The 23,260-nt window shown below is 40.8% G+C and overlaps 1 protein-coding gene across 2 annotated transcripts in view; it reads right to left on the bottom strand.

Annotated features, from left to right (window-relative positions):
- The window catches only part of ARHGAP32 (Rho GTPase activating protein 32), a 263,161-nt gene extending 241,388 nt beyond the window's left edge, over nucleotides 1-21,773 (bottom strand). For both annotated transcript variants that reach the window (XM_074894915.1, XM_074894916.1), the window contains exon 1: nucleotides 21,578-21,773. The gene's annotated coding sequence lies outside the window, so the exon portion shown is untranslated. The remainder of the gene's footprint in view (nucleotides 1-21,577) is intronic.
- Between the last annotated feature and the right edge of the window lie 1,487 nt (nucleotides 21,774-23,260).

The raw sequence follows: 23,260 nt of genomic DNA, 5'->3' as shown, positions 1-23,260 counted from the left end.
AGATTCAAGCGCTGCCTGCTACAGGCGTCATAACATGAAACAGCACAGATCACAACTTCGTTGGGGAGGACAGAACGAGCTTTGACCTGGTTAGAAAGGGAAAAGTTTGCAGAAGAGAGAATAAAGTCCAAGAATATGGGTGGTAAGAGGGAATAACCTTGAGTGCCTTCCTGCTACTTCAAAAGATGGGAGAAGAAAGTCATCTTCAGTTTGCAGGCGAAGAGCAAAGGCCACAGAAAGTGGCAAAAAGTCAGCACAGCGCAGTCACTCCAACATGGAATGTTTCTAACCTGAATTGTCTCCTACCTTAGCACACTATGCGTGGATGTTCTGCTGAGAGATGTCTTGCCTGCTCAGATTGTTTCCCAAACAATTTCTTTTTTCTTTGTATATTTATCTTGGTAAAGTCATTTCTATGTAGTTCAACTACAGACAGATGGGGAAGAACTACCAGCTTTCTTTTTTAGAAGAAAAATAAAACTAAATCTTAAAAGTCTAACAAAAAGGAGTATCCAAGCTGAAAAACACGCATGGAGAAAGTGCCCTTTTACTCCTAGAAATTCAGAGGAAAGGGTTAGAATTCACAAAATCTCATAGTATTCTCTTTTACATCTCACTTCAGCTCAGCATATGCTTTAAGTTAAATACATTTAGTTCCCCTGACCTCAGTGGGGCCGCTTGAGTTGAAGGTTCAGCAACCGTTGGAACACTGTCCTAAATCAAGTGCATCTGCAACTTCAATAAACAGTGTTTATGAAGAAAATTGTTGCCGAAATGTTTGGTTTTCTGCACCTCCAGAAGTGCGAAAGCTTCTAAATATAACTGTAGGAAAACTTACTACACTTCAGAGCATTCCTTTTCCCCTGTAGTCACCGTAGCTCAGCAGAATCCAGCCTCACCTCTGGCAGCCACAAGCCTCTGAGCCTGTAAGCACACACGGTGGCTGACTAGCTGCTCTTCTATTGCAGATAAGCTACGCAAAGGATTTTTTAAAACGAAGATGCTCAAATAATTCGACTTTTACAGCAAACTGGTTTATCAGCAAAGAAAACTGAGCAAACAATAAAAAAAAACAACCCTCTTTAAACAATATCAGGAAAAACACCACTCTAAAGTCCTGTTGGACTTGAATGCAAGATTTCGATGACAGGGATTATATATTTTTTTCTGAAGTGCTGTTAAATATGTTGTTCCTCCCCAGAGTGAACATACAAACTATGTGAAAGAGCTCAATTAAAGGATTCGCAATGATCATTAACGAAGGCTGAAGGAATTGTAACTAACCTGTCACAAAATACAAGTGAATCACAAATAGTTTTAGAATAAGGATACATGTTGGTTTCAAGAGGCTAAATATTGCTCAAACACCCTCACAGTCATAAAATGATTCATTCAGCCAGTGCATTAAAAAAAAAAAAAATAATTCTTCATCGATTCAGGGTCATTATCTCAAATAATAGTCTACAACATATAGCAGAGTTCTCCTGTTACAGTTATTTACTTACACAGGAGCCATAAAAACGATCCATTCAGGGACTAAAACAGTCCACTATTGACAACTGCCTGATGCTTCTCTCTTTTTTTTTTTTTTAAACAGCAGAAAAGATCTTATTTAGGACATTACAACTACAAATGAAGGCACTGTGTATCTAAGACCACAGGTTAGCTGGTAGTTCCTTGAAGCTTTCAAGAGAGCAACAAAAAGGAAAAAAAACAACCAAAGTACCACATTAACATCAGATGCATAGAAAATTAATTAATTTGTTTTTAAAACTACCTTGAGCCAGGGATTTTTTTCCACCGTATCATTTCAAGCCCTGTCATGTTCATTACATTAAGTTCTGCAAACCTCACATCACGAGCCATAAAATGAATGCTTTTTTCTCAAAGGAAAAAAATAAATTTAAAAGCAGTGTGCAAGAGTGGTTCTTTACCAGTTCTAAAAAGAAACACAATCAACTATCATCAACATCATTTTTCACCTATGAAAAATGAAAATTGCTTTTGAAGAATGATCTCCAAAAGGTAGATAACTATGAACTCCCCTGGGGGGAAATAAGTAAAGAAAGAAAGAAAAAAATATTTGCAGTGTCTCGGTTAGCATACCAAAGATTTTAGCTGTTTGCAAATCTCCACTTATACTGGGAGTGTTTTTCTCTGAAACTACAGGGATTGGAATTCCCTCTAAAAATTCTCCCGTGTTGGCTCTTTTCTCCAAGTTGGCACTTGGGCAACCTCGTGACCACTACACTGTTGCTGACTTCAACACTGGATCTACAAGATGCCTGCTTCTTCCTAAATGTTGAACTATTTCAAATCTATTTTGAGACAGCAGGAGCACAACTGCCACTGCTGCAGGAAGATACACCCAGAAATTAAAGGTAATCCTCACTAACATTCATACTAATGCTCCTGGAATTACTGCTGGAGAGGAGGAGTTTGTTACATGACAACAGAGCTGAGTATGAGCTATGCCAGAGCACAACCACAATTGTGTATTGTATCAAACCCCTTGGAGGAAAGAGTTAAAAAATCCCTCTGCTGGAAAAAAAACTACATGTCAAATACTCAATATAGCTGTCAAAACCAAAAATGCAAGAGGTAGTCTCATAATCATAAATTGCTTTTAAATTGTACTTGTATGGACTGTACCAGTGTGATTAAGTAATGAATTGAAATGGGCTTTTTTTTTAAAAAAAAGAAAAAACACAACAAAAAACCACGCACAGCTACTAATCATCTACTACAGATTTTAAAAATAAGAGTAAGTCTACCCAGAGGAAAAAAAGAAAAACCAAAACAGTTTCCACAGATGCAGAAAAAAAATGAAACAGATGGTAACTCTTACAGAAGATTATATTCGTGTTGAACAAACATAAATATGTTTTTGGTCAATAACATTTCAACTGTCAGAAACAGCATGGACAAAAACAGCTTACTCAAAGATTCAACCCTCTCCCCTATCCCTAAAATATGTCATTCAGAAATATTGTTAACAAAATTAAGATTACAGATACCCTCTACTGGCAAATCACATTTAAAGTTAAACACCGCTCACCTTGGTAGGTGACTGCCCAGCAACAGAGATTCTTTTAACACATTTTGGACTTAAAATACTGGATTCTGGACTTAAAATACTGGATTCTATACCACACAGATGTCAGGCTACAGACTAGGCTTCAAGTGTGTGAGGGAATGTACAGGACTGCTGCACCCAAAGCATACACTCCCATTTCAATCCCCTACGAAAACACACTGCCAATTCTTCAAAGGACTGCAGCAACAGGACTATTCAATGGCAGTTTAAGGAGAAGAGCTTCAGAGATTTCCACAAAAAAAAAAATTCAAAAAAAACCCAACACACACAAAACCCAAAGAGTTGCTTCAATTCTACAATCAAATAAGGAACAAAAAAAAAGCAACTGCCAAATTGAAAAAAAAAAACACAAAAACAACACAGGTAACTAAATAGTGGTTTTCTTCCTTTGTTTTTTTTTTGTTTGTTTTTTGTTTTTTTTTTTTTGAGTCTTTACCACCTCAATAAAAAGGAAATCTCAAGGATAAATGGCACTTTTTTAAGAAGCAAACATACTGGATTGGAGTAACTTTGTTCTTGCAGCTAGATGCCAATTCCAGCAGAGCCAAAGGAAGCAGGTGACAAGTTCTCTTCACTGGGCTTGGTATCTCAAAAGCTCAACTAGATTCTAAGATATTCTAGATTTCTTCTTTACAGTAGAAGGATCACCACGTTATGTTGTACTCCAAGGTTTCCAGAATATTGGGGTCTGTTCCCCAGACTGAGGATCTGGCAATTCAGGAAAGAAGTCAGTGACCCAGAAAACTATTCTGGAAAAATGCAAGGCATGTGCTCACTTAAAGTAAGTGGCAGCAGGCAAATTAACATGCACGTATTTTCACAATTATTGCCACATCAAGTAAGGCATATCCAAAGCATATAAGGAATCAAGGACATGGTTCACACTGTTTTCAGCTGATTACTTACGTACTGAAAGGTAGATGTATTTTTTATTTATATACGCATACAGATCCCACCTAGATTATATTTAGGTCATGACAAAGAAACCAGCAACTTATAGGTCATATTTCGCAGACCTGAACTATAACCACAGCTAGCCCGAAACACAAGACAATGTCATGCACTCACAGAAATATCAAAAGACACAAGGTGACAATACTGTCCTATCTTCAAGCTCTCCTTTGAGCACAGTTAGAAAAATAAAACAGCAAACATCCCCTTCCCCCCAAAGGCCGACATTATGAAGTAACCGCCCTATATTTTTAATTGTTGTAAAATAAAATTGCTTCAACAAAAGTACTTTAGAAATCTGCATCTGTAACGTCATTAAGGAAACCACAGCCACAGGCATGTGATTTATTTGATCAGAAGCTGATTTGGAGCATGTGTACAGAAGCACTTAACATGGGGCTTCTGTTGATCAGTCTTACTACAAATTAGGAACACTAGATGAAAACCAGTTTTATCTTTTGGCTAAATTGGAAGTTCTTAAGCAAATTTGTCTCATCAGTCATTCATTCTTCCTGCTCATCTTGCTTCAAAGTAGTATTTGGGACTATTTAAAACAACGGTGATTTTGAAGAGTTCTCAAACCCTCATACATCAAAGGAGGCGCAAACTTCAACCACTCTGTCAACACTTCCTCCAAAGGATGGACATCAACAATGAAGCAAGGTTTATTAAAGCCACTTCAGAGAGATTTGTCCCCATTTCCAAAACGTGGCCATTTAATCTCCCCCTTCTACATTAGGAAGAAAAAAAAAAAACACCCACCAACTTAAAAAAGCTTCTAATAACATGGGCTAAATAATTTTTTTTTAATTTAACAACCATTGTTTAACCTTAACAAAGGTTTGTTTTTCAGAAAAACAGATCAAATTCAACCTTCATGTTCTGCTAAAGTGAACTCGCATACTCTGAGGTACTCTCTGCAGTTTGACAGAGAAACATCTTGAGCAAAATTAATGAGACACCTCTGCCACGCATTAGTAAAACACACAGATTTGATAAGTATTTCTGAAAAATAGAACAGCAGTGAATGAAAGACAGTGACTGAGAGATTCAGGGTGTAATATCAAGCCTCTCCACAGCCAGTGTCCCACTGGAAGGCAGCCAGCACCCTGGTAACAGGCACTGCAGAATCAGAAGAGCACCTGCACCTCAGCTGCCCCAGTTCAGTCCAGCACAGCAGACTGAAACTTCCAGTAAATTTGGATTTGCAAGAAGGTACCAACTGGAATGGGATCTGATGAAGCCCAAATATATTTCCTTTCTGCTGACTCTTCTGCTTTATGGGAGTGACACCTTCAATCGGCTTGGCCGTTTGTTTGAAGACAGTCAGAGCCTGGATGGAATCACCCCAACTGAAAGCCGCGGGGGTTTAGGCGCTTGCAGACCTGGACCTAGGTGGTTTAACGACCATGTTGCTGACCTCTGGAGAAAGCATCCTGTGGGCAGAACTCACTGCAGAGGGTTAGCAGAGTCCAAGTAACATTTACATCACAAAGACGTTGTTTCAACAAACTTTCAGCAGCATTCCCAGAGGCCTTATGGCCACTGGCAGATGGCTACAGTTTGGCTTCCTGTGCCATCCCTCTTTTAGAATGGTTGGGCTGTGATCACAAGGCACTTACATCAAGTCTCTCTCCCACTTGGTGGGTTGGTTGCCACCTCCACTAAATTCTAAGATCCTGTAAAGAACATCTTTTATCCTACCACATATAGGAAAAGACTACCAGATTGATGATTTTGTAATAGTCCTCCAGGCAGTAAACACTCTGATGCCATACACAGTTTATTTTACTATGGCACCAGGTTTTTAATCATGTGACATCCAATGTGCACAGTTACACATAATAAAACTTGCTTCAAAATCCTAACAATTCTCCTGAATACAATCAAAGAGGTGTCATTTGGCAAACTTAGGATAGCACAAAGTTCTAGTGGGAGAAGAGGGAAAAAAAAAGGGAGAAAAAGAAGTGTGTTGTTTTATGTCTCCCCAGAAGGCATGCAGTTGTGTTTACCTTTTAGGCTTATTTAAATGTATGGCTTCTGTAAGCAAAACCAGCCCTCATTTAAACACTTTCACAAGGATGTTTTATACAGTTAGGAAAGCCTCTTAAAGTCTTCCTCTATGTTTTAAGCATTAGCCTAGTCACCTAGATTGCCTCCTCCCTATCTTGCATTATCCTGCAGTTCTGCCTCACTTACTCAACCATTTCTCCATGTTCTAAAAAACCAGTTTTAAGGAACAAATTTATAAATGGCAAATCCACGCAGATTTTTGGTTTGAATCTCTTAATCTTCACAAAGCTTCACGTAAGTAGAGAATATTTTTCTGTCGTGTGAAAGAACCTCACACCATGAAGAGCATAATAACCCAAGTAAAAACCTCTTTCCTTTACATGCTTCTTACTATTTGCATTAAATCCATTACAAGTACCAACATTTAGCATCCTGAATGAGATTATTTAATCATATATCTGGGATAGAGTGGAAACACAGGAAGCTGGTGGAGGCTGGACCTTCACTTGCAATTATTCTACCACCTATACATTTAAGCAGCAAACGTGGTAGTCTAGACAAGTTTATTGCTTGTAACTGCTAACACCATTTCCATGGTGACTTGGAGGAAAAAAAAAAAACACGGAGTATAGCAGAGAGGAAGAATGAGGGAGGAGAAACATTTATTGCTTTCTCTCTTCATGAATGTTCACAAGGTGACTGATTACTCAGAAGCGGGACAGATAGCAAGAAATTCTGACGCACTGTTTTAATGGGGATGTATATCCACATCTCAATCAGACTGTTCCCAGTGAGACTGGAGAAGACAAAAGTAGAATCAGAGTAGAAGAAAAACTCTCAAACTGTTTGTATACATTCACATTTTTTCTGTCAAATTGCAGCATCTGCTAGAGAAAGGAGACTAATATAAGACAGAACGATGCAAACAAGCTTAGAAAACATAAGCCATTCTACACCCTCCCCTGTATATTTCAAGTCCTTTTTTCATTTCTCTTTTATACAAATCTACACTTAAGCATTTGTTTCACTTACCTTCACATTTTTAATATTTGCGGTTATGCATATGCTTAAGGGGAATACTTAAAAGTATTTCTTGAAAGAGCAGTCATATAAACACAAATAGTATCCTCATTGCAATCCCTACACAGGCCAGGCTGGAACACATCAAACCAGACTGCAGCTTCCACAGTATCAGGAGTCATGCCTGGAAAACTCCAGACCATTTTTTCTCCCTCCAAATTTCAGCATCTTCCATCAGTGCTGAAAGGCATGATGTATTCTTCCAGAAACTCCACTGTCTTAAAGCTACTTTTGCCCAGGTTTTAAGATAACAGTTTGTTCCATGTTATTTTTTCCCCTCTTCCACCACAAACCAGATTTTCAACAAAACACTCACACCACTGACGTCATTTCTTCACCCTCACCGATTACTCTGTTTCAAAAGTTTTGTTATTCCTGAGGAGAACTAGGATGACTTTGAAAGATGTTTCACAAGACTTTACTAGAGAGCAATTTTTCCAGCCTACTAGTTGGCCTGGCACGCATTTCCATCTCATAGGAGGGTAAGAGAAACCTAACACCTTGAAGGCTGAAGGTAAAAAGTTAAGGGAGATTTGCAAGTGTTAGTTGCTACCAGACCCTCAGCCCTTGAACCACTAAAATCTATTTACAACATAAAAAAAGAAGAAAACAAACAGTCACAAACAGATGGGACAAACAGAAGAAAAGAAAAGTGTAAATTGATTTGGCCAGGACAACGTTGGAAGATGTCTACAAGTACTTAATAGAGTGAAATGTTTAAAAAAGAAAATCATTTCCCTGTAAGTTCAGACACCGAGGTGGTAAATAGCACCGTATGTCATACCATATGTCAGTCAGCAAACAACCTTAACAAATCGTCTTTCAAAAAGCATTCTCTAAAGCTACTTGTAATCCATATTTCCCCACACACATAGGAGCTATCTTACTTTAAGCAGTGCTACAAGAAAATTCACGCGCTGTCCAAACGTTAATCCTTCCAAACATCAGGCAAATCAGCCCACAATGCACGAGTTCAGTGGCTAGAAGGCGGCAATGTATTCTGCACAGAAACCAGTGCCACTGACACATGCAGAGCTAAGACCGCACAGTTGCTGAACCCACACGCTACCCCCACTTAAAAACAAAGATTTTTTTTTTTTTTTCCTGCCACTGTCTTAAGTGACAAGAGCAACCTGAGTTCTTGGGAGTTATTGAGTTGGTAGACTTGCTGAACTCAGATCTTTGGAGCCAACTAGAAGAATCCACGCATCGCTGTCGTGTTTCACAAGGTCTGTTGTTCCAAAAGGAAGGGTTAGCCTTTGAACACCACATAGATTAGTCGGATTTAGAATATGCAGCATCTGGGAAGAGAACAAGTTGCCTATCATGTTATTTTGGAAAATTAAATATAACAGCAAGATCTTTCAAATGTCTCCTCCTTACACAGTTACTGTCTAGCCCCTCATACAGCACTTCGTCTAGCAACTTGCTAGCAGGTTTCAGGCAAGAATTAGAAGACTTAAAAGCCAATACTTTTAACTCATCCATACATGCCCATGCATTAACGTGTCAAATACCTCCATCTTAATTTCTGAAAGCCCTTATGGGTAGGTGAAATATCAGAAATGCTCGTAATGCTAGTCAGGAATGAGATTTTACTTTATTTTAAGATGATACCAAAGTCTCTCCACTCTCAAAGAAGTTTGCTATGATGCAGCATGAAAAATGCCTTCCAGGAGGAAAAAAAAAAAAAAAAAAAAAGACCTTTGGCAGGGTATGCAGGAGCACTACGTGCGTATGCACACACTTAGGCCCAGAAATGAATTCCAGGCATAAAAAACCACAACAAACCACTCCTGTGTGTTACTGTCACCTCACTGAAGCTACTATACTTGTAAAAACAGCTTTAAAAACTTGTGGAAGGTATTCAAGTTCATAGCCCCCAACGTTATTTTTAACCAGGAGCATTTTCGCAGTGTAGTCTTCAGAAGGGCATCAGATCTCTGCCTCTCTGAAAGCTTATCCCATCGGATTTCACTTATCAGTTACCAGACACAGATGGTCCAGAATCACGTGGTACTCCATTACCTATACCTTTACCTTATTGTCACAGTAACAAATTATTTTCTGACTTGTTTGCTGATGTCAAATTGATCACTCTGAACATGTGAATAGCTTCCAGAAGCCTAGGAACACAATTCATAGAAGGAAGACCTATAGAAGATTTTACGTTTCATGCATTTGTATAGATTACGTGGCTGCAGTTGCCTAAATTAGAAATTTTCTGCTATCAAACCAAGATTTGCCACTCTCATGTATCAAAAATGCAGAAGACAAAGCCTAAACCCAACGTAGGAAAACGCATTATTTGCAAAATTTTGCTAATAAAAATCTCTACAGCATTCAGAAAATAAGACCAGACTAGATAGTTCAGAACTCTGAAAACTTTTAACAGCCTTCCCAGATGGACATTTTATTTGCATTTTGTATTCAAAACAAATCACAGCATTCGTATTTACCCTTGAGTCAGCTTAAATCACTGCATTTCTAACAAATTAAAAAAAGAAACTTAAAACACTTCACAGATTCCTCCTCAGAATGCATATATCAAATAATTAGGAGCTCTTAAACCACAGCAGGGAATGCCAAAAAGACCTTCACCCAAACAAAGCGGGAAGCATCGTGTTGTCAGCAAGTTTTTCTGCGATGACAAGGTCACCAGGTTAAGTATAACAGGGTTTTCTGGCATTACTTATAGGATTCTGCTGACTTAGCTGTTCATACTGAAGAATTCTTCAAACCTGTTTAACGGGTTGTCAACTTTCTACTTTGGAAGCTCACTCCACGTTCAATCCTCATGCAAATTGGGGCAATCTCCTGAAGAAATTTCAACATCTTACTCCAAAATTGGAGTATAAAACCACCAGTCAGGGACTACTCATTATTTTGAAGCATCCCAGTTTATGAGAAACTATTTCGAGTTTACAAAGTGTTAAAAATTTTGACCTTGGGTCTGTTATGTCAGAATCTAAGACAGACGTGAATGGTGTAATATATCTGTGCCTTTCTCATGCTACCTAGCATTTCGAGTCCTTTATCTTCAGCAGTAACAAGTTCACACAGTTATATTTATGAATGAATACTCCCTCCTATTGTTTGTGAGAAAAATGCACGTTTAACAAAGCTTTGCTGGTCTCCAGACTCTGGTCACACAGGGTTATATAGAGAGGTCTCCACCTTTAAATTATAATTCCTGCTGAACCGTTTCTCCAGATGATTTGAACAGTCTCAGTTTTATTATGTTATTCTTAATTTTATTCTCCAGATGTAGGCTACAGGTTTTCAGACAGGAATGTACTCCCTAAATCTGTTTTAGAATGCAAATCAACAATTATCTAGGAAAAACCTTGAAAAAAATCAAGCATCTATGTTAATTCCTCCTCTTCTTATTTTAAATCTTAAAAACAATTAGGAAGATTAGAGAAGGCAGACTGGGAGACACTTTCTATCTATTTATTATGTGTCCTATAGACTCTAAAGCTGTATATCTTTTTATACATTAGAATCCTTGTGTTCTGGGTAATGGAGAAGTTGTGACCCAGGTTTTCCGAAGTGCAATTTTGCATACCTGCTCCCACACGCTGCTCTCAAACCTTTAGCACTTCGTGCCTACAGGAATACTCAAAAGGGAAATTCCAACATGCATATGTATAAGTTCACACTCAGATGGAAATCCAAAAGCTACACAAAGAATTCAGAACTACATTTCTTTATATATTCAAATTTTTTGAAATTTTAACACATAAATGAGAGAAGCAGCTCCTCAAGAACTAGCCAAAGCACCCAGTGCCAGCAATTTCTGAGCAACTGTCCCAGCAATCACTGACAACGCGGCCCTTAGCAAATCCTCTAACATCTCCATGTTAAGGAGTTCCTTGTCCAAAAGGGTAGGGAGTATTTTTAAGTCTCTCGAAGGACTATTATGAAGATTAATTAAGGTCTGAGAAGTGCTTTGAAGATCAAAACTGCTATGCTGTTATTTATTATTAAAGAACAACAAAGTGCATTCTTGTTGTCTATAATTCAACTTCATAGAGAAAACAGTGAAAGAGCACATGTGCTCAAGTGCATAAATTAATTCTCCCTGCCCCAACAAGCTGTGATTTGCATAACTGCATTTTTAGTCACCAAAACCCCATCAGTAAATCTATACTCATCCCTTTGAAATATTTTGAAGGCCTTAAGGAATGTAACCAATATAGTTTCTCTTCTGATTCTCTTCCAGGATAAGCTTTTCCTATCAGATATTTCTGCCTCAGTTCAGCAATGCCTTTTATCCTATACAGAGCCCTATGATTACTCACATGCTAACATTAGACATATTCTAAAGTGCTTTGCTAAATCAGAAATTCAATACTTATTTTGGATGTTTTCATTCAAAAGGAGAGAGACTGACAACATGGCATGGTGGGTAATATTTCTTTTTTAGGGGCAGGGGTAATCACAATTATTTTGGAGCTCTGTTTTCTTCACAGGCTTCCCCATCCAAAAATGACTAATCTACACATCAAAGTATTTCACAAAAATGTCCACTAATGAAATCTATGTAGAAATACTACAGTGCGTAGCGTATTGCTAATTTTCACTCCCTTCAAATGCATACACACTTACGACTTCTAAATCATTTACTAGCAATGCTAGCATATCTCAATTACATTTGTATTCTTAAAACACGGAATCATCTGTATTTTGGCAGCATCTCCACAAAAACATGAAAGGTGAGTAGTATTAACGAAAATTTAAAAAAAAAAAATTTAAAAATCCAGAATAACTACTCTCAAATCTTGCCACCACAACCATGTTTTCCTGATCTTATTCAACAGCCACAGCAGGAGATCCAAGTTCTCCAGCATCAGGACATAACAGTGCAAATATTTAAAGAAAACAAGAATACAAGCTGTTGGACCTAGAGGGTAGGGAGCACTGAAAACTGACATAACCTGGACAGCTACTACCACCCTTACACTTTAAAGAAATTGCCAGCAAAGGGTCCAGTATCTGCAAGGTGCTGAGCATCTCTCCAGTGTGTCAGCCAACATCACCTCTTCACAGGAAATACTTAAATTTTATTGGATTACTTTTTGGCTCTATTCCCATTACCTTAGTTTGCACTCATAAGATTCTTAAAATCCACAGCACATTCTTATTAAAATCACAGATACCAGATTGTGAACTTCTGTACTTTTTCGACTGCTTTCAGGAGAAAGTTGTGTTATATTTAGCAGCCATATGGCATCCCTCCTCCACACACGTTTTCTAGCGAGAAGAACTGACAAATTAAGTTTTCTAAAACACTGATCTATATGTTTTCATTTCCAATTTTAATCTTAGAATTTAACTGCGGTTTAATATTTAAACTTGGCATTTGACAAACAGGAAATGCAAGGGGTACCTGTAGCAAATGATGCGATCAAGTTTTCTTGTAATCTAGGTGAAAATGTTCAGAAAGCTACTAAACTGTACTCTAGACAGCGAAATTCTTCCTAAATTAATACAATATGGCTACATAACTGAATAGCCAAGGATGTATTGGCTTCCTTATGCAGTTTGCAACTGCTCTGCATAGGGATGACTGAAAGTATTAGGTAAAGAATACTCCCTGTAGTGAAATCTTTAAAAAAATATGATAGGTTACTTGTGTATTTCAAGCTGCTGCACATCTTAACAGAGGAGGAAACAAAAAGCCCAGTGACAACCAACTAGAATACTGGAAAGAACTTCAAAGATACAAGGACAACCACCATACAGTTTTCCCATACTCCTGGGGGCCAGGTTTACATACTGCCTGGAAGACAGAAAGCTGAATTTCCCTACAGCCCAGCCTAATTTCATAGAAACTGCAGCCAAAGGTTAGAAAGAGGACAACAGTTTTAAGCAGCAAGAGAAGAGTTTTGAGATACGCTGTCGTTGGGGACAGCTGAAAAGACAGGCTGAAAATACAACATGAAAATTGATATAAACTTCACCCCGACTGCCACCCCATCGTGCATGCACCCCTTGGGATAAAGAAGAAAAGGCGAAAAACAGGACTGAAGGCTCCTAACAACGTAACACTAAGGAAGAAGTGGATTTTCTCCTCTCTAGCAGCAAGAGGAATCACTGGCTGAAATATTTAACTAAATCATGCCTGATTGCTACTCTTCTTCGTGGTATCCAGAGCTTTTCCAACTCTTTCTGGACTTTCCTGGGGACCAGGGACCCAGAGAAGAGCCCAAGCAATGCTCTGCAGGCCAGGCTGGCTGAACATCGCTCCCCTGCTGAGTGCTGCAGAGAGTCTGATGGCGACCGAGGGAAGCCAGGCAGAAAGAGCACCACCAGATGCCAGAGCTCATCCTGCGCCTCCACTTCGGTGGTGCTGATCTCCTCCTGGCCCCTGCCAGCTTTCCTATGAGTCGCGGGTTGCAGGGCAGACCCGATTCAATTCCTGAGAGACTGTGCAGGGCAACTCCAGACTTTCCCTTCTGTCCAAAACATTCCAGAGCAGCACTGAGTATTTCTTCAGCAAGAGAAAGAAGGACAGACACGAACATCACATCCATGCCAGAGCACACTTATGAGCTGCATGTACAGGCTGAGAAATATAAATGAACAACCATGTTTTTTCCAGCTGGTGTGTTATGTTCACTACTCAAAGAAAAACAATAAAAACTCAATACTGTGGTTTCTCTCCCTCTGCATGAAGCGATTTAGGGAATATGTTCTTCCAGTACAGCTCAACCTATCTTTAAGCCTTGCAAAATTCACCATAGGGCACAAATCACTGCCTGAAGCAGAACCTTCATGCTGGACAACCCACTGGAGACTGTAACTCTCAACGTGCCAGTCAACACATTTTGCAGAGAAGTCACAATTTCTTCAGAACGCTGACTATTCCTTCCCATCTTCCTTGAGGAGTCAGATATCGCATAATGAAAAATAATTGTGAAATTAGAATGCCACCATGAAGCAGGGGAAACAAATCGCTTCATAGGCCAGAATTATTTGCGCAGAACATTTGAGCGAGAACAAAATGTTTAAGGATGCAATCAATCATTAAGATTTCTTAAAAAAAAAAAAGCATAGACAATCATTTGTTTAAAGCTTGCTTCAGTGAAAAAAAAAAAAAGGTGATAGAATAACCATTCCTGCATACTTGATTATCAAATCAGAGCTTGGTGGGAAGAACAAGTAAGAAAGTCTTCCAATTAGCTAACTTTTTTTTTTTTTTGCTTTAAATGTGATCATTGAACACTGCTGTAGAAAGATGTAGGGAAAAGTAGATCTCTGGTCTTCTGGCAGTTTTTCCCATTCTTGAACAATTCTTCCTTCAGATGCACAGCCACAAAGGTTCAAAGGTCTCAGCAGCCTTTGTTCTCGGTTCCAGAGTCGTTACAAACAAACTTTTGTTCCTGTTTCTTCAATGAAATAAGCTGCAGCAGTTACCAATGATTGAACTTCACATCTGAAGCTTGCCTTGTGCATCATTCAACTGAAGGACTATGGAATCTCATTTACACTTCCAAGAATAAATTATCAGAACTTTTTCTGAAATAAAAAGCAACTACTGCTTATTGAATCAACCGCCAGCAAACACATTACACTTCTGCATATACAGAAAAGCAAGGAAGAATCGACACACTTGATTTACAGATTGTATCACAGAAATTTTTTTGTTTTATCTGAATATTTATAGCTATTGCTCATTCATTTGTGAGTTTTATAAAGAAATTCTACACGCTTACATTTTAGTGCAGAAGTGGTATCTGTCAGCAATTTTTTAAATAACACACGCATATATGGGCACTGGACACAAACAATGATACCCAAACATCAATTTTTATTGTTTATATCCCAGACAGAGCATAAGGGATGAGATGATGATCATAAGGGGAAGCTGTGGAAGGCACCTACTGAAGTATATTCACATTCAATGAAAAGCTGATATGGAAATTGTTGATAAAATTTGCAAAGACTCTATCGGGTTATATCAGCTGCTACATAAACTTGGGGGAAAAAACAAGCAAGGTGCATTATTGAGCAGGATAACAGGCTTTTTGAATTAAAAATAAATTTTAAGAAATACTGAAGTTACCCTTTTAAAAGACTGATTGTTCCTAGCAGGTGGGAGCTCACTCTCCAGAGATGTTTCTTGTAAAACACCCAACACAAAAGATATCAGCATCACAGGCTGGCTAGTATGAAATCTAATGAAGACATTCATGAATCATAACCAGGAGTAAAAGGGTAAATCCCAGCAACTATTCAAATGCTCCTGCAACAATTAAAATTATGCCCCAACAAGGGTTGTCCAGCTACATTCTTCTTTGTAATAGCCACGCTTACATCCCTAGTGAAGTCAGTAAGAATATGTCCAAATTGTAACATTTGGGTTTGGAAAACTTTCTTTTACACTGGCACCAGAAAAAATATCAAACTGCTTTCAAAACACCAAGCACTGTAACTTTTCTTTTCCCTCAGAGTATTCACATGTACCTTGAGCACTCTGAGTATCCAAATGCCAGGAAAGATTGTTACTGAAATCAAAAAAAACAACTGAACTTCAACATTTTAATAGGCATTTGTTTAGTCAGTGATAAATATATCTCAGATAAACCATGTTTAATCCTCTGTGTATTTTGTTTTGTTAAGAAGCAAGAATTTTCAAACCCCTTATAAGAACCTAACACCTCGCCATCAGTTATTTTTAGCAAAACTGCTTACCTCAATCTGCCAGTAAGTGATGACAAAGCTTTTAGAATACCACCTTTCATCCTTGTATCTTAAAAGCAACTTACCAGTAGTAATTAAATCACCATCATCCTTCTCTACAACTGGATTCTGAGGCCATGGCTGCAGGACCGCTACTATGTCCATGTATGTACTCCTGAACTACCCACTGACACAGGTTTGAATCACAGCACGTGATGTCACATGAGAAAAATTCTGCTGTAAAAAATATTCACCTGCTGTAAAATATTATGACTTTATGCTTTCTCTAAGATAGAAAAGATGGAGCAAGACCAAATTAAAAGTAACACAGGACTGACAACTTGTTCAACTACCATAAAGCCTGCTTAAAAAAGTAAACTAACACCCACAAGCTAAATTTGAACTGTCACAGTGAGTTCATCTAAGAACAGTGCTGTGCATTGTGTGACCCGTAAGTTACAGATCCACTACCAGGAGATCTAAGGCTATAACTCAGGCTGCAGTTGACCAAGTGTCCCTCCATCCAACAAATAATCTCAGGCATATTTAAGCATTTAATTTTACCCTGAAATCCATGAGAAGCCAGGCCCCAAACTTCTTGTGGTCCTGGTTTAATGAATTCATGGTGGAAATGGGAAAAACTCCCATTTTCTCCAATTCTTAAAGAGTTATAATGGATACACTAAATCAATGCTTTCCACCCACAAACATTGAAGGCTGAAATGTGGGCAGGCAAAAGCACTGGGCACACCAGGAAGGGGATGAAGGGGCAGCAATTGCAGCTTCTTCATCAGCAAAAGCAACCGAGATGACAAGAGGATAAGGATGCGTTGATCAGTAGTTCATGCTGAACTGTTGCTTCAACTAGTGACTTCAAGCCACATCAACAGGACATGCTCAGAATGTTGCAACTTAGCTACGGAAACAAGACCAAAAGAAAATATAGCATCTTAAACCAACGATTTTTAAAAGTGGAGATTTGGGGGTATTTTGTTTTCTAAATGATGGGTTAAAAGACAGGAGCTGCTGAGCCATATTCTCCTCTGTTATTCATAGATGACACTACGAGCTCCAGAACTACACGTGTATAACTAAGAACAGCCAGTGAATAACAACAGTTAAATGTCATAATCATCACTTGACAATACCATCTAAATATATTAAAATCGTTAGTATGATGATAGTTAATATTGGGTTTAATCAAAAAGCAAGACAATAACATAAGGAAGCATATACATAGCACATTTACCAAATTGATTACAGTAAACCTGGTAGCATTGGTTTATCAACTTAAACAATCAGCAGCTAATTAACTGTGCATTTAACAACTAGGTAATAAAGTTTCTTCCCAGGGAAAATCAGATTGGAAAAGTCAACATCAGCTTAAACACGATTAACTTCCTGTCCCACTGCTGGTAAAACAAATCCAATTTACTAAATACTTTAAAGGGCAGTTTTTAATTATTTCACACACTTGCAAAGAAGCTAACGTTACATACACATATATGGTAAGCTGATCTCCTCAAGTGTATACAGGCTACAGCAACACAACACCCCACTTAAATAAAACACGCGGAGGCTTCTTAACGTGCTTAACGACAGCCTCAGCTTAGTAATTTATATTGCAGAAGCCCCCGTGGATGTTAGCTGGAATCTTTACAGGAGGAAAACCACACACAGTTGCAACATGTATAACATGCAACAAAATACTAACTTGGAGCATTTCTTTCAGACTTTTCCATTGCTTCATTACTTCCCATTTCTAAATCTCTAGGAAACAAATATTCAGCAAACAAATGAACTCTTCTGAGTAAGATTTACACATTTTACCTGGTTGCAACTGGCACACACCCCCCTAGGAACATACGCACAGACTACTCAACAATCTATATATCTGAAGTCTTTTACACAGCAGAAATTGAGGCAACGCAGAAAACGGTGTGGGAGAAACACAGCCAGTCACCAGCAGAAGTAGAAGTAGGATTCAAATGAGCAGCTCATAGCTGTATCAACGGAGTGACAGCTTTGCTGCCTTCCTACACTTTTTACCCAACACAATAATTAAAAATTGAAAATTTCAGTTTTCCAGTTTTAATTGTTCAGCACCAAAGCTAACAATTTGTTTTCAGCTACAACTTGGATTAAAAAAAAAAAAAACACAAACCACAAAGCCAACTGAACAAAAAAAAATGACAAAATTAATACTGGAAAGAAACAGTTTCAACCAAAACGGCTCAGAACTGCTAAATGACTGCTGACCCGCAGCATTATATCCTCGGGTTATGTGATTCTCCAAATTCTGGTTGGCTGGAAGACCTAATCTGCATCACAATAACTACAAAAAATGGCTTCCCTTCAGCGTCCTCAGTATGCACATCCCTTCTCTCACATTGGCTAACAGTGCACAGCCAGCCTGTTCAAAGGATTAGCATAAGAATAGAAATCACTGTGAAAATCCACATGCTCCGACTGACCAGACTTGTTGACCTGCTTCACCCCAGATACCAAATTGACTTCTTTTTCCAAGAAAAACAGTTGCGGACTTTAAAAGTTGATAAACAATTTGTTTCTTTCATATTATGGTATCAGACATCCCGAGGGCAGCCACCAGACCCAAACAGCGAATCTGAACAACTTCCAGTGTTGCAGGCACAGACATCACATGCGTTCACCTTCAAGTTCAAAGTCTGGTGGAGGAGAAGGGGTCTGTCAGGACCCTTCTTGCCTCGGACCTACCACATTCATCATAAAATCCCCTGATCAGCAAGCTCATCCGCTCTGCTGGTACCAGATGCTGCTGCAGCCCTGAAACCAGACCCGGGAGCTGCAGTTCAAGAGCACAGCTGCGAGCGGGAACCGGCCCCACACGTGCGCACGATACACCTGACAGAAGCCACCCAAACTTACGGTCCCGCAAGAGCAATTAGTCCAGGTTTGCGCAAGTCAAATTTACAAATTTACCTACATCTCTTGATACCTTCTTCCCTTACGGTGGAATCAGCCAAAATAGTATCGAGCCAAGAAGTGTGAGACCATAGCTCTTGCCGTGCTCACAGCCACTAGAATCAGATAGTAACTATTACACAGATATTTTGAGAGGAAGTGCAAATGAAAATAATCCCCCAGTTCATGAGAAGGCCAACATCTTCCTCTTACTTGTGGAGAGAAGGACACAAAGGCCAAAGGAACCCATTCCAATTTTTCTCTCCTAGCCATAATAAAGTACAAAAAACATCATTTATTTTTGGAAATATGTATATTGGGTTCCTGCAAAACACACTGAATTTTTGTGTAAACACATTACAGTGTTTGACGTGTTTGTTTTGAAATGAGGAAAGTTGACTGGAATCATCCCCATAATGTGGTCTGACACTTCATGCAAAACAATGCATTCAAACTGCAAAATGACATTTCCTTTTCAGAAGTTCACAAAAGAAACAGAAGCCCAGGGGAAAATGGCTAAAGTAGCACTATTCCCCTTTCTGTTAGATTTCCTCCACTCCCTCTGGGATCTTTCTCCCCAGCTAGTAAGTCACTACTGCAATCCTTCCCCCTTAAATTCAATGACATCACCGTTTCCCTCACTTTGCATTACAGAAAAAGAGACTATTGAGAACTGGGATACTGATGTTTCACATCACAAAAAACCTGCAACATCCAGCTACAAACCATACATAAAATCTAAAAAGTAAAACTATTTTCTAATGATAGTTCATAAAAATCTAAAAACTAAACCGATTTCCTCATGCCAGTTCTGCTGACCTGCCTCAGATGCTCTTTGTTTCTTAAAAAACTTGACAAATATAAACAAACAAATGCCAGGTTGAGACCACAAGCTGAATTTGCTTCTGTCAACGGACTAATATTTCTGTACATTATGCACAGTGTTAATACCACATTAACCCTCTCAGTTCTGTTCTTTCCCCAAATAATAGGTTTTACAAAACGCATATTGCCAGACTCACCCCATTTTTCCCCCCTTTATCATCTCAATCGCTATATATGTGTGTGTGTATATATATATATTCCTCAGAGGAACAAATTTTTGATTCTTCCAGATGGCTCCGGTACGTTCAAACATTATAAAACCATCAGCTATACAAGGGAACACACCCTGGTACGGCACAAGCAACCTCCGATAAGTTCCATGAGAACAAATCAGTCCAAGCACAAGAACTATTTGCTTGCTCTTTTATCATGACAGATACGTAATATTTTACTTACCAGTCAAAATAAATTGTTCACTCAAGGCTAACCTAATTTTGAAAAACTGGAATGAAAAGACATCTGTGCAGTGGGAAAGCAATTACAGGGTTCTAAATAAGCATGTGTCGGACATTCCTGAGCTTTTCAGGTATGGGGGAAGCCCATTTGACATAGAAAATGGTACCCCATGCTCAAACAGCAAACACTTGAAACAGATATTCTTTTAAGAGTCTTGGAAACTTACTCATTCTGCTCCATAGCGAGGAGGAGTGTCTAGTCACTTTTGGATAACACACTTCAGGGTTATAGCTCTTTCTTGAAATGAAATAGCATATTTTAAGCTTCCACCTTCTTGCCTTTTCACTTATTTCTCTAAATTCCATTCTTACCAATGACAGCATCAACCAACACAACAAACTGGACGCCCACCCAGCGGAGGCTGTCCAAGCCTCTGTCCAAAGTGCTGTTTTTTGGACTATCTCGTGTGGAAAGTAGAGAGGTGTAGCATAAAACGACTCGTTCCCATCACCTTCTTACAATTCAACAGCCATCAGTCTGGTCTGGAGCAGCGGTCTGCGACGCCAGCCAGGTTCTCAGGGGAGAGGGCGACGGGATGCAGTTTGCAAAAGGCAAACTGTAGTTGTACGCCGGTACACGCGTTCAAGTTTCAAAGCTTATTTACCTTCTTCTCAAGTTGAAGCCATTGCTCGCTCAGAGTCCAAACGTGTCATGGATCTCCCTTAGGGGACACGGCACCGCTACCCTTTGCTCACCTCCCCCTTGCAGTTGGTGGGAAAGCTCATCAAGCTCTTCCAGATAAAACCACCTGCACGCACACACACGAAACGCCCGTTGGGTGCTCCTCCATCTCCCACCGCCCCCCAGCACACAGATGTCCCCTCGGTGACCCACGCTGACCCACGGACGTTCACGACACCTAAAAAGGTCTAAATTCGGCATTAAACAGCCCCGTCCCCAACCCCACAAAGGCCAGCCCGCACAATGGAGGAGAGGGCCAAGCACAAAGCCGGACGGCAGCTGCGCTCCAGCCGGGCAGCGCAACCCCGGGCTTCCCCCACGCCTGAAAAGCTGGGGAATGGCACAGGTGGGCTGAAATCCCCAGTTCTTTCCCAATAAATTATTTCTTAGCGGTGGGCGAATTGATCCAACCTCAGAGACCTTTCCTGGAGGACGGCGACTGAAAAGCGGCGGGGGGGGGGCGGGGGTCGGTGACGGGGGGGTGTCAGTGACGACACACAAAACAAACAAACAAAAAAACCACCACGAGCGAGCCCCGGCTTCTTTTATTTGTTTATTTTCTCCTCCCCCCCCCCTCACGGCCGGGCTGAAAGTCGCCAGAGGCAACCGGCCGCTGGCGGTAACGGCCGCCAGGCTGCCGCGCGCGCCCCCTCCCCTCACCCACTCCCGGCGCCGCCTTCGCGACTTACAGGGCGCTATCGCGACACGACACCCCCATGTCCCCCACCACACACCCCGAAACCTTTCCCCCCCTCCCTCAGCCCTTCCCCTCCCCACACTCACCTCGCTCCGCCACAGCGGGGGCCGAGCCCGGGCGCTCCCGCCACCGCCTACCAGCCGCGTCCCACCGACATGGCCGCCGCAGGTGAGGGAGACGACGGGGAAGGAGCCGCGGGGAAGGGCCCCGCCGCCGGGTGAGAGGAAACCGCGTCCGGCACACGCCCCCCTCACTCACACACACACGCTCCCCGGCTCAGAGAAAGGCTCCGGCGCCCATGCGCGTTGCCGCCGGCCGCTGAGCTCCGCCCCGACGCCGGGGTAGGGCGGGCCGCGGCGGGGGGGAGGTGGGCGGCAGCGACCGGGGGGTCGCCGCGGGGCCGGAGGATGGAGGGGGCGGCGGCTCCGGGTGGCCGCACCTGGGCTGGTGGTAATGGCCAGGCCTGGTGAGAGGGTTCTGTGAGGGGGAAACGCCTGAGGGTTGGGGTCAGGCGTGGCGAGGGAGGCTCCTGTGAGAAGTGGGGTTCGGGGGGGCCGGGCTGCCCCCACAGAGGCAGCAGGAGGCGGGATGGGGTGTGCGGTGGCCTCTGGCTGTGCTGGCGTTTTGGCTGCGGCTGCTCCTGCCCTTTGGAGGGAGAGTGCTCGAAATCTTGCCAAAGAGGTCACGAAGTTTGTTTGCTGGTTGGTTTTTGGTTTTGTTTTGGGTTTTTTTAACATGCTCCCTCTCTGAGGGATGGGTACCAGCCAGGAGGGATGTAAATCAGGTGCCTGCCTGCACCAGGGCCCTCCCGCCGCTGTGTCAGTGCAAGATCAAGAAAGCGCTTTACCTCAGACACAGGACTTTCTTACCTGTGGACAGACCCTGTTCACAATACCAAGCTTTCCCCTCTGGTTAAGCTTCAAATGTATTAAACCTAGTCTTGAGATAGTGTTGTTTTATCAAAGTTCATTCAAACTCTTAAGCGAGGTTTAAGTGTTAACCACAAACTCCTTCCTCCCGACGAGTGAGGTGTCTGGTTGAATGAAAGGACCTGCAACGCTTCAGCAGAGCGTATTTTTGATAGAGACATTCCCCCTGTGTTGTGTTTCAGTAGCTAACCCCAACTATTTTATGTGCTTTATAGATGCTTTATTGTATCATTAGCATTTTCAGAAACACATGACTTGATTTTGCTGGCAGTAGGCAATGTGGAGAACCCTTCATGATAATTACGCCGTTTGGTGACCGCAGAGGTTAAAAATCTGATTGCTGCTGTATATTTATTCCTTCAGTAGTGGCATTGCAAAGCAGTTACTCTGCGAGCGCTCTCCGCCTTTGGCCCGGGCCCAGAGGCACAGTGTGAGTAATGCAGAGCTGGGCTGGGGATCATACGTGTTGCCCTGCACCTGGCAGTTCACGTGAGAGCAGTGGTATGTACTTGGTCCTAACCACAGGGAGACAGCTACATTTGCATTGCAAAAGCAAATATGAAGTGGCCCACTTGATACGCTTTCAGAAATGTTTCACATGAGAGGCAGAGCTGAAACTATTCCACAAGCTGGATTTGATGCTTTTTGGTTTTCACTTCCATCTGTGAAACGCTGTAAATATAGTATGTAATCTACACCAAGACTACTATGGTGATACCAGCTATCCAGAGTGTTTGGATAAATGATACCACTGTTTGCTAATGTATTGGGCGACTTAAGAAAAGCAAGCCATAAGTGTGCAGAAGTTCCGAGTTGTGAGCTTTAATTTAAAAGATTTGA

This window comes from Strix uralensis, chromosome 26 (assembly GCF_047716275.1).
Source record: "Strix uralensis isolate ZFMK-TIS-50842 chromosome 26, bStrUra1, whole genome shotgun sequence".
NCBI classification, from domain to species: Eukaryota; Metazoa; Chordata; class Aves; order Strigiformes; family Strigidae; genus Strix; species Strix uralensis.
The sequence above is the reverse complement of the archived record's forward strand: the minus strand, read 5'-3'. Positions and strand labels throughout refer to the sequence as shown.